Consider the following 13,035-nt stretch of genomic DNA (forward strand, 5'->3'; position numbering starts at 1 on the left):
CATAACAGTTTGAGGAATGGGGTAGTCCCAGAGATGAGGAAGCGGGGTACAGACTGACAATCCCCTAAGGAGTGGGGAGGTGGGGGAGGGATGAACCACAGAACTTATATGCATGTATGCATGAACAGTGGACATGGACAACAATCTGGGGAAGGGGCAGGGAGGGGAGGGAGAGGGGGGAATCAGTGGGGGAAAAAAGGAGAATCATCTGTAACAAAAATGAATCAATAAAATATAAAAAAAATAAAAAATAAAAAAGTTCAAAATAAAATAAAATAAAATAAAAAACCCAATCAGGAGGATTCAGAACACCTGAATAGACCTATAGCAACTAATAAAATTGAAGCAGTAATAATAATAATAATAAAAAACTCCCAGCCCTGGCCGGTTTGGCTCAGTGGTTGGAGCGTTGGCCTGCGGACCAGAGTCCCAGGTTTGGTTCCCGCTAGAGGCATGTACAAAACAAACAAAACTAAACAAACAAACAAACAAACAAACAAACAAAAACTCCCAGAAAATAAATCTGGACTGGATGGATTTATAGGCAAGGCTTACCAAACATTAAAAGAAGAACTATCATCTATCCTCCAAAAACTATTCCATAAAATTCAAGGGGAAGAATGACTCCCAAGCTCTTTTTATGAGGCCAGCATAATCTTAATTCCAAAACCAGATAAAAACACTACAGAGAAAAAAAACTACAGGCCAATATCCATAATGAACATAGATGCTAAAATCTTAGCAAATTGGACCCAGCAATACATTAAAAAGATCATACACCATGATCAAGTGGCATTTATTCTGAGGATACAAAGTTGGTACAATATCTGCAAATCAATAAATGTGATGCATTGTATAAACAAAATGAAGGCTAAGAAGAACATGATCATAGCAATAGATGCTGACAAAGCATTAGACAAAATCCAGCCAACATTTTTTTTTTTAATAAAAACTCTTAGCAAAGTAGGAATAGAGGGAACATACCTCAGCATAATAAAGGCCATATATGAACAACCTACAGCCAACATCATACGCAATGGGAAAAAATGAAAAGCATTCCCCCTTGAGAACAGGAACAAGACAGGGTTGTCTGCTTTCACCACTCTTATTCAACATAGTACTGGAAGTCCTAGTGATCAGACAAGATGAAAAAATAAAAGGCATCCAAATTGGAAAGGAGGAAGTAAAACTGTCATTATTTGCAGATAACATGATATTACACATAAAAAACCCTAAAGACTCCACCAAACAACTACTAGATTTACTAAATGAATTTGGAAAAGTAGCAAGATACAAAATTGACATCCAGAAATTGATGGCACTTTTATACACCAGGAATGAACTTTCAGAATGAGAAACCAAGAAAAAAAATTCCATACTATTAAAAAAAAAAAAAAAAAAGATACCTAGGAATAAACCAAGGAGATAAAATACCTGAACTCAGAAAACTACAGGACATTGAAAATAGAAATATGGTACCAAAATAGACCCCCAAAAGCTGCAGCAATCTTGAGAAAGAAGAACAAAGTTGGAGGGATCATAATACTGGATATACTGGATATCAAGTTATACTACAAAACTATTGTGATCACTTCTGGTCATGATGGCAACGTAGGTAAATGCGGTATCACCTCCTCCCACAACCACATCAAAATTACAACTAAATTACATAACCATCATTCAGAACTGCCTGAAATCGAGCTGACTAGAAGTCCTACCACTACAAAATTAAAGAAACAGCCACACCAAGACTGGTAGAAGGGGCAGAGGTGCAGATGGGCTGGTCCCACACCCATGTGTGGTGGATAAAAATCAGGAGGACACCTCAGCTGGGAAGGTCCACCCTGAGGAGTGAGGGGTCCCATCTCACACCAGGTGCCCAGCTCAGGGTTCCAGTGCTAGGAAGAAAAGTCCCCATAACTTTTGGCTGGAAAAACCAGTGGGAACTGAGACTGAAGCTGAGGCTGCTGGAGCCCCAGGCAGTTCCTCTTAAAGGGCCTGTGCGGGACTTACTGGGACTTGCTTCCTCTGAGCTCAGTGGGGAGGCAGCTTGAGGGGTGCCAGAAACATACAGGAAAGAACTGAGCTGTTTGGTCTTGGGACAAGGGCCAGAGGGGCAGCTTTCTCCTGAACAGAGGTGCTGGCGGAGGCTGACATTCCTTTGGTGAGCACTTCCCTGGGATGGTACATGGTCACCATATCTGGGACTCCAGCAACCTCACTCACACTGTTTGCCCCACCCCAGTGATTCCCTGAGATCCGGCCCCACGCAACTTTTGGACCCACCCAAGCTGTTTCTAAAGGCTTTTACCATAGGATTGGCCTGTCTTGGATCCTGCTTTAGAGTTTCTTAAAATCTCTCAAACAAGCAGCCTCTGGTCTCAACGAGCCCTATACTTCTCACTAATGTAAGGAGGCGGAAGAGGCGGTGCAGGGTCTCCAGAAGTGCAGGTTTATTGGGGATTAACCTGCCGGACTACCTCTAAGGAGAGGGTAGTATCCGGCCTGTACAGACTAGGGATTTTTAAATTTAGGGCTGGGGGGGGGGGGCGTTGTTCAGCCAAGGAGATGTGGTTGTCTTTGATTGGTCGGACCTGGGGTCTCCCGAGTGCTTGATTGGTCGGGGGCTGGGGTCTCCTGAAACTTGTTTCTCTTGTCCAGCGACTGTTTGCGGTTTTGGGTGGGTTAGGGTGGTTCTACCATTCCGTTCCTCCTGACTGGAGTGATGGGTTTTGGTTTTCTGGAATGAGAGGCTTAGGGAAAGGCTAAACGATAAGAGTGATGGGTTTTGGTTTCTTTGAATGAGAGGTTTAGGGCAGTAATATGGACGTTAAGAGCTAACATTTTCCGACTCTTAGTTAATATAAGTTGGAAAAAAAAGTTTGTGTTGATTGGAACTTTGGGTTGACCCCTAGGGAGGGCCTCTCTGGCAAGTGTTCTTCTGTAGCTACTTCCTGCTGTTCTTCCTATGGGTTGCTCCTCCTGGGGGGTCACCCTGGTGTAGTGGGGTGTAAGTTTGGAATAGAAGTTGGTGGTGGGCGACCCTGGTGAGCTTGGTCACCCCTGCACGTAGAAATTTCAAAAAACATGGGAGAAGCAGTAAGAGGAGAGAAATTATTATTAGTGGAATTATAAGTGGGAGTAGGATGTTAAAGAGGGGGTTTGACCACCATTGGCTTAGTGGTGATGCTTCCTCGGGCCTGTGATTGCAGAGCCTCTCCTGGAGTTTTTGGAGAGAGTTAATATTTTCCTCTACTATACCTGATTCATTGATATAGTAGCAGCATTTTTCTTGGAGGAAAAGGCAGGTACCTCCTTTCTCAGCGGTGAGGAGGTCCAGGGCTCATCGGTTTTGGAGGGCGACTTCTGCTGGGAGGTGAGATGTCATTGTAGGGAGGCTAGCGAGGCTGCTGAGTTCTCATTCTAAATCGGCCTGGATTTGTTCGGTCATGTTAAGGCTGTGTCCGAGTCTGATCCCCCCAATTCCTAGGGCTGCTACTGAGGTGAAAAAAGTGAGGCCTACAAGAAATGGGAGGAAAATAGCCCACTTCTGGTGGGGAGTTTAGAGGGTTCCAGCTACCTTATCCTCAGTGTAATATAAAAGCTGTGGGGCAAGAATTGCTGGGATACATGGGCCCGGAGAGGTGGTATTGATGTGGTTGGTTAGAGTTTAGTTACACCAAAAGAAAGTTCCCCGAGGACTTGTAAAGTCAGAGGTAATTTGATGAGTTTGATTGCATGTCGGGTGGGAGATGTCCTTATAGTAGCATAGATTATAGGTGTTAGTGGGAATGGTAGAGAGGATAGTATATGGGTTGGGTACTACCGGGGTGATGGGGAGGACGACCGAGTTGATAGAGCGCAGGTCCTGTACGAGTCTGTAGGTGCCATTTGGTTTGATGACAGGGAATATGGGAATGTTGTAGGGGGAGTTAGTGGGGATGAGGAGTCCTGAGGCTAAAAATTTGGAGATGAGGGGTTTTAGGCCCTGTAGATGTTTTAGAGGAATGGGGTACTGGGGTACATTAGGAAAGAGAGAGATGTTTTTAAGGGATACTTTGATGGGGGTATGGTGAGTAGCTATGGAGGGCTGGCTAGTGTCCCAGACCTGAGGATTAATAATAGAGGGGGAAATGGGAAAGGAAGTGGAGGGATTGGAGGAATCAGGGGTGTGGCTATTGTCCAGCAAGCAGAATATTCTGATATTTTGAGAAACGGTTGTAGGTCTCTTTGGGGGGAAGAGTTGGAGGGTAGTATGGAATTTGCTTAAGATATCCCATCCTAGGAGGGGGGTGGGGCATTGGGGCATGACTAGGAATTGATGTGTAAATAAAGTTCCTTCTAAGACACAAATTACAAGAGGGGTAATAAGGGGGCAGAAGCGCTGACCTGAGACTCCCACTACGAAGGTTTGAGAAGAGCCGAGAGGGCCATTAAATCCCGGGAGGGTGGAGAAGGTGGCCCCAGTGTCTATGAGGAAGGAGGTTTCCTTACCTGCTATGTGAAGGTTTACCCTGAGCTCACTGCTGGTGATGTGTACTGGGGCCGGTGTCCCAGGGCCTCCTCAGTCCTCTGCCGCCAGTCCCAGAAAGTCTGTTACTGTCCTAGGTGGGGCATTGTTGGGGATGGTGGACCCGAATGCCCTTTGGCGCTTGGGGTAATCAATTCCCCTGTGGCCCTAGTGGTGACAGTGTGGGTTAAGACCCCCGGTGGGGGGCAAGGGTTTGGTCACTGTCTCGCCCAGTGGCCCATTTGTTTGCATTTGAAGCAGGGACCAGGAGGTCTTGACTGAGGAGGTTGTCCCCTCGAGCCTCAGCCCCTCGGACCAGTGTTCCCTTGAGGGGCCTTCGCTAGCACAAGGTAGTTCTCCTGTTGTCTTTCCTGTTGCTCTTCCCTGTCCATTTCCTCCTGGTTGTTAAAGACCTTAAAGGCAATATGTAAGAGCTCTCTCTGAAGCTTCTCGAGCCCATCCTCAAGTTTTTTGAGTTTGCACCTAATGTCAGGGGCAGATTGGGAGATGAAATGGGAATGGAGGAGGGTGGTCCCCGCTGGGGTGGTGGGGTCCATTCAAGTGTATCTATGAAAGGCCTGGGAGAGTTGTTCTAGGAATTCTCACGGATTTTCTTGGGGCCTTTGAATGATTTCTTTGATTTTGTCATAATTGACAGCCTTATTGGCTAGTTTTTCTAAGGCTCGAAGAAGGTAGTCTGTAAGATGATCATGTTCCCTATGATTAGCATGGACAATCTGATAGTTTTAATTCGGGCCAATTGAGGAAACTGCCCCCCCGCCCCCAGAGAGGTTATCGTCCCGGACATGTGCCTCATCTGCTACTTGCTGCTGGGTGGTCGATCCTTACTGTGTGCAGCAGAGAGGGAGGAAGTAAGAATGATAGAAAGATCGTGACAGATAAGATCATATGATTGAGTGAGGTATTGGAACTCCTTGATGTAGGTGTCAGGATCAGAGGAGAAGGAGCCAAGGTGGCATTCAATTTGGGCTAAGTCAGAGAGGGAGAAGGGGATGGCTACATGCACTATTCCCTCGGTGCCAGCTACTTCCTGGAGCGGATATAAACCAGTCTGGGGAGGTTTATGTGGGCGGAGAAAGGGGGAAGATGTGGGGGGGGAGGCGTGTCTGGTGAAGAAGAGGCATTCAGATAAGGTGGAGGTGGAGTGGTTGGTGCGGCAGGAGAAGAGGGTGTATCTAGGGCAGGAGGAGGAGGAAGTGGCGGAGGAGGAGGAGGAGGAGGAGGAGGAGGAGGAGGAGGAGGAGGGACCGAGTGGTCTTGAGGGTCAAAAGAATCTGTAGAAGAGAGGGGGATTGAGGATCGGGCTAGAAGGACTTGGTCTGTGGAGTGGGTAGAACAAAGGGAAGAGTGTGAGTGGAGAGAGAAGAAAGCCTGCATATAAAAAATTTCTGAGGCCTTGCCTGTCCGGTGGCAGAAATGATCTAAGTCTCTTAGAATATTGAAGTCAAAAGTGCCATTTTCTGGCCATTGAGAGTTATTGTCGAGTTTATATTGGGGCCAGGCTGTATTGCAGAGGAATATGAGTTTGCAGGGCCTCAAATCGGAGAGGCCGAGGCTTTTTAGGTTTTTCAGTAGGAAGCTAAGGAGGCTTGAGTGAGGCGGTTTCGATTGAGACGACCCCATTTCGTAGAGAGGCAGTGACAGGAGAGGGCGTCCCCATCTCCAATCAAGGCCTCAGGAGGACAAACCTTGAGGAAGGACAAATCACGAAGGAGTCGTCACCCCGACTTGAATGTCTGAGAGTAGCAAGGGGTCTGACTAGGTACCTAGATTTCGAGATGAGAGCAAGACGGGCAGTCCACTCGGTAGACAGAGGTGAGTCAAAATCGAAACCTTGCGTAGTTGGAAAAATAAGGGAGAATTTTGAGATGAGAGCGAGATGAGAAGGCCACTCGGTGAATTTCGAGATGAGAACGAGATGGCCCGGTAGCAAATGTAGGTGGAAGAATAAGGGAGAATAGGGAAGGAGAGAAAGAGTGTGAGAAAGGGAGAGTGAGGGTGCCTAAAATTTGGAAGGTCAACCAGAGAGGGGAGGGAGAAATTTCTTACCTTCTGGTTCGGCAGGTAGGAGGGGGTCCGGGACGAGTTGGAGCTGGCCAATCAGCCCAAACCACAGTCCACCCAGAATCTGGAAGTTAGCCCGGGTGAGCTTCCGCAGCCCACTGCTTCCCAGGTAGTAAGGGTGGTCTGTGCCGGGGATCGTCCAGGCTACCAAGCTTCCGTTCCTGGGTTTCAGCACCATCATGTAAGAATGAGGCGGAACGAGGCGGTGCAGGGTCTCCAGAAGTGCAGGTTAATTGGGAATTAGCCTGCTGGACTACCTCTAAGGAGGGAGTAGCAACTGGCTTGTACAGACTAGGGATTTTTAAACTTAGGGCGGGGGGCGGGGGAGGTCGTTCAGCCACGAAGATGTGGTTGTCTTTGATTGGTCAGGCCTGGGGTCTCACGAGTGCTTGATTGGTTGGGGGCTGGGGTCTCCTGAAACTTGTTTGCAGAATGAGAGGTTCAGGGCAGTAATATGGAAGTTAAGAGCTAACAACTAAGTGGCTCCAGGACTGGCACTAGAAGCAGTCAGCCTTGGTTCACAACTTGGATTTTCCTGGACACCTCCAAGCCCAGCACAAGAAGCAGCCATCTGCAGATCACTTTGTAGCTTATGCCAGGTGGCCTTGGATAGAACACAAGCAGTGGTTGACCTTGCCCCAGAGTGAGCACACCCTGTGGACAGCTTCAGACCATATTGAAACACCACCACCAAACCACCTCCACAAGTCACACACTCAATGAGCAGACTTAGTGGATACCAGAGCACTGATGAAGTAAGTCTTGCTCTGTGTGGTAGGCCCCTACACAACTGATCCTCCAAGGTAGTCAGAGGCCAATGGCTAGTGGGCACAGCCAGTCCTTGCAGCTGATCAGCCTGAGTAAATCCCTCCCATTTATGTGCCAACAGCAATTAAGACTCAATTATAACAGAAGAGTTACAAACCACACTAGGGGTGTACCTCGGGGGCCCAGCTGGAATGATCAGGGAGACTGTGCCACTGGATCCTACAGGACACCTACAACAATAGGCCACCCTACAAAGCCTAGGAGACATAGCAACTCTGCGTAATACATAGAAACAATCACAGGGAAGCAGCCAAAATGAAGAGACAAAGAAACATGTCCCAAATGAAAGAAAAGAACAAAACTCCAAGAAAACTAAACAAAATGAAAATAAGCGATCAATCAGATGCAGAGTTCATAACACAGGTTATAAGGTTGCTCAAGGAACTTGGTGAGACATTCAAGGGACTTAGTGAGAACATCAACAAGTTAAGAAATAAAGAAATAAAGAATGCACTAACTTAAATGAATGATTTACAGGGAATCAACAGTAGAGTAGATAAAGCCAAGAAGCAAACCATCAATTTGGAATATAAGGAAGCAGAAAACACCCAATCAGAACAACAACAACAAAAAGAATAAAAACAAAATGAGGATAGTGTAAGGAGCCTTTGGGACAACTTTAAGCGTGCCAACATTCACATCATAGGGGAGCCAGAAGGAGAAGAGAGAGCAAGAAATTGAAAACCTATTTGGAAAAGATAATGACAGAAAACTTTCCTAACTTGATGAAGGAAACAGATATACAAGTCCAGGAAGCACAGAGAGTCCCAAACAAGTTGAATCCAAAGAGGTCCACACCAAGACACATCATCATCAAAATGCCAAAGGTTAAATACAAAGAGAATCTTAAAAGCAGGAAGAGAAAAGTAGTGTGTTACCTACAAAGGAGCTCCCATAAGACTGTCAGCTGATTTCTCAAAAGAAACTTGGCAGGCCAGAAATAAGTGGCAAGAGATATTCAAGGTGATGGAAAGCAATGACCTACAACCAAGATTACTCTATCCTGCAAAACTATCATTTAGAATTGATGGACATATCAAGAGTTTCCCAGACAAGAAAAGCCAAGGGAGTTCATCACCACAAAACCAGTATTATATGAAATGCCGAAGGGTCTACTTGAAGGAGAAGAAGAACAAAGATATGAACAATAAAATGGTAATTAATACATATCTATCAACAACTGAATCTACAAACAAAATAAGCAAGCAGAACAGAAACAGACTCATAGATACAGAGAACTTTTTGTTGCTTGCCAGATGGGTGGGGGCTGGGAGCATGAGTGAAAAAGATGAAGGAATTAAGTAATACAAATTGTTTTTTAGACTAATGAACTTCAAAGGAAGGGGGGAAGGGAGGGTGGGATGAGATAAAGCAAAGAAATTCTATGCATATATGCATAACAAATGGACACCAACAACAGTGTGGGGAAGGCAGGAGGGGGGTGGGATTGGGGAAGAGGGGGTCAATGGGAGAAAAAAAGTGAGGAACATCTGTAATACATTCAACAATAAAGATGAGTTAAAAAAAACATCATTGTGATCAAACAGCCTGGTACTGGCACAAGAACAGGCATATAAGTCAATGGAACAGAGCAGAGACCCCAGAAATCTACCCATGCCACTACGGTCAATTAATATTTGATAAAGGTGCAAGTGCATACAATGGAGTAAGGACAGTCTCTTCAATAAATGGTGTTGGGAAAATTGGACAGCTACATGCAAAAATTTGAAACTAGACCACCAACTTACATCGTACACAAGAATAAACTCAAAATGGATGAAAGACCAGCCCTGGCAGGCATCGCTCAGTGGTTATAGCATCAGCCCATCAAGGGCATGTACCTGGGTTGCACATTCGATCTCCAGTCAGGGCACTTGTGGGAGGCAACCAATTGATGTGTCTCTCTTTCTCCACTCTTGCTCTTTTCTCCCTCCCCCTCCTACTCTCTGGAGATTAATGGAAAAAATATCCTCAGGTAAGGATTAACAACAACAACAACAAAAATGGATAAAAGACTTAAATGTAAGTTGGGCAACCATAAAAATTCTAGAAGAAAACATAAGCAGTAAAATCCGAGTCATCTCATGTAGGGAATTTTCGCCAATACATCACCTAAAGCAAGAGAAACAAAGGACAACAAAATAAACAAATGGACTACATCAAACTAAAAAGCTTATGACCAGCATCAAAATAAAAAGAACATAATTGCCAACAATACATCTGATAAGGGGTTAATTTCCAACACATATAAAGAACTCATACAACTCAACAAAAGGAAGACAAACAATCCAATTAAAAATGGGCAGAGCACCTGAATAGACACTTCTCCAAAGAGGACATACAGATGGCCAGGAGACATATGAAAAGATGGTTAATGTTACTCATCATCAGAGAGATGCAAATTAAAACTACAGTGAGGTATCACCTCACATTTGCCAGAATAGCTATCATCAACAAATCCTTGAACAACAAGTGCTGGCAAGGGTGTGGAGAAAAGGGGACTTTAGTACACTGCTGGTGGGAATGCAGACTGGTACAGCCACTATGGAAAACAATATGGTGTTTCCTCAAAAAATTAAAAATGAACCTGCCATTTGAGCCAGTGATCCCACTTCTAGGAATATATTTTAAGAATCCCAGAACACCAGTCAGAAGAAATATATGTACCCCTATGTTCATAGCAGCACTATTTACAATAGCTGAGATCTGGAAACAGCCCAAGTGCCCATCAGTAGATGAATGGATAAAAGAGTTATAGTACACATACAAAATGGAATACTATGCAGCTGTAAAAAAGAAGGATATCTTACTTTTTGTAACAGCAGAGATGAATCTGGAGAGTATTATGCTGAGCGAAATAAGCTAGTCAGAGAAAGACAAATATTACATGATCTCACTTATATGTGGAATCTAATGAACAAAATAAACTGATGAAAAAAATAGGTCCAGAGGCATGGATACTGACAGATTTCAGAGGGAAGGGGGTGGGGGGTGGGAAATAATTAACCGAAGAACTTATATGCATATATGCACACAGACAGTAGTGAGGTAAAGGCCTGGGGTGGGGCAGGAACCAGGTGGAGGGGCACAATGTGGGGAAATGGGGGACATCTGTAATACTCAGGAAACATGCAATTGTCATGTATGCTGACGTTCAAGGTGCCTGTGGTGAGGCCTCGGATGGGAAGGAGGACCTGGGCGTTAGAGCCCGGACGACGGGGCCTTCTGCTGTGAAGTGTCCGTGGATGTGGCTGAATTCTGTTCTACTGTTCTGTGCAAAGCAGGGCTCGTGGGCCAAGCCCTTTGACCAGCATCAAAGGCCTGGCCGGTTTGCTGCCCTGTGGAGGTGGGAGGAGAGGGAGAAGCTGAAGGAGGCATGCAGAGGGGCCAGGACAGCCTGTGGGGAGAGCGCGCTCCGGAAACAGGGCCCAGGCGCGGCTCAGGGGCCATGCATGAGGCTCACGGACGCCACCAGCCAGGAGAGCGTGTTGGGGTCCAGGGCCCACAGGGCTTTGAGAGTCTCACAGGAACAGGCCTGCCTGGGCCAAAGACAGTCTGTGGCCATTTGGGTGCCACTGCCACCAGGGCCAAGAGGACTCGGGTCTCAACTCTGAAGGTGGGCTGCCACACAGCCCCCGAGTACAGAGCACGGAGCCGAGGGTCTTCTGAGGCCTCAAAGTCTACTGGGGTTTGGGCCCTGGCTGGGTAGCTCAGTGGGTTAGAGCGTCATCCCGATATGCCAACGCCGTGAGTTCCATCCCTGGTCAGGGCACACACTGGAAGCAGCCAATGAATGCAGAGAAGTGGAACAACAAATCCAACTTTCTCTCTAAAATCAATTCTAAAACGTCTGATGGGGTTTGCTCTTCAGGCTTTCGACCAACTTGGGGCCGATGGCCTCCCCTCCTTCCTGCTCCTCCCTCTGGAGTGGGAGTCTGGCCCTGGGCCGTCCCACCGCGAGCCCGGGTCTGGTCCCACAAGCACGCTGGGGAACACTCGTCCCTGGATCCGACTGACAGTTGATCCTGGCTGGGTTAAGACCTGCAGGGTGTGGGGATGGGTATTTTTTAAAAAAAATTTTTTTCTTTAATTTTAGAGAGAGAGGAAGAGAGAGGGAGAGAGAGATAGAAACATCAATGAGAGAGAACATCGATTGGCCGCCTCCCCCACTGGGGATGGGGCCCACAACCTGGGCACGTGTCCTGACTGGGAATTGAACCGGCGACCTCTTGGTGCCTGGGTCGATGCTCAACCACTGGTCCACACTGGCTGGGCTGGGATGGGGATTTTGCATGTGAGAAGGATGTGAATTTGGGGGGCGGGGGGTGGACTGTTATGGCTTGAGTTGGTCCCCCAGTTTATATATTGACGTCCTGTCCCACTGGTACCACAGAAGGTGACCTTGTTAAGAGGACCAAGGATATGATTAGTGGGTTAAAAGTGAAATTGTTCTGGCCCTGGCCAGTTTGGAGCAGCAGTTGGAGTGTCGGCTGGTGGACCCAAGTTGTGGGTTTGATTCCCAGTCAAGGGCACGTGCCTGGGTTGCAGGTTAGATTCCCAGCCCCAGTCAGGGTCATGCAGGAGGCACCCAGTCGATGTGTCTCTCTCACACCAATGTGTCTCTCACACCAATGTGTCTCTCTCCCTCCTTCCCTCCCTTCCACTCTCTCTAAAATCAATGAAAAATATCCTTGGGTGAGGATGAATAAGAACAACAGAAGTGAAGTTGCTCTGGGCTGAGCTGGGCCCATGGCCTCCCAACCTAGTATGACTGAATTTATGAGAAGGGGGTTTGGGGACAGACAGACACACACAGGGCAAGGCCAGGAGGCTGGGAAGGCACGTGGCACGGATCAGCCTCTGGGAACAGGCCTGCCCACACCTGACAGAATACATTCTGTTGTCTAAGCCGCCCAGTGTGTGGCTCTCTGTCATGGCTGCCTCTGAACACTCACGGGTGCTGTGCTGAGGGCCAGCCGCGTCCGTGTGAGACTGTGCTGCGTGCGCCTGGCGCTGCGTGAGGCCCTGCTCGAGTCCCCCAGCCCGCAAGGTTGGGCCAGGATGGGATCCATTTAACCTAAACGAAGCTGGAGCCTGGACACTGTCCACTCGGAATCTGTGGCCGGGGGACAGGTTTCCCTTGGGAAGCATGTCCTTTTCCAGTTCTGTCTTGGATAGTCACCCCTTCAGGGCCAAGCTAATGCCTAGGCCCCAGACACCTCGTGATGGCCAGTCCTTAGCCCTGTGAGCCCCGGGTGGCTCCCGCGCCCCTCAAACTGCCCCCTCCCAAAGCCTGACTCAGCAGGCTCCTGCCCCTTGTCACCTCCCAGGACCACGGCTCTGCTGGGTCTTCTCTGACTTCTCTGGAGCTGCCTCTGTCCAAACCCTCCCCAGCACAGCCGGCCTGGACGCTGCATGACCTGGGGCTGCCCGGCTGTCCACCCTGGCCTAGTGAGCCCCCAACATGGCTCCTGCCTGCCGGCACCTCATGCCCTGCCATTGCTCCTTGGCCCGGCTGCCACCGGCCCTGCTTTTGGTGACATGGTGACAGAGTCTTTCCCTGCTGTCCTGCCTCCCCATCACACATGCTTGTGACTGGTCACTAGTCGCTG

At 47.6% G+C, this 13,035-nt stretch overlaps 1 gene segment (V, D, J or C); it reads right to left on the minus strand.

The window, feature by feature from the left end:
• LOC118634475 overlaps window positions 1–13,035 on the minus strand; it is a 99,343-nt gene that overhangs the window by 74,145 nt on the left and 12,163 nt on the right.

This window comes from Molossus molossus, unplaced genomic scaffold, assembly GCF_014108415.1.
Source record: "Molossus molossus isolate mMolMol1 unplaced genomic scaffold, mMolMol1.p scaffold_m16_p_1, whole genome shotgun sequence".
In the NCBI taxonomy this organism is placed as follows: domain Eukaryota; kingdom Metazoa; phylum Chordata; class Mammalia; order Chiroptera; family Molossidae; genus Molossus; species Molossus molossus.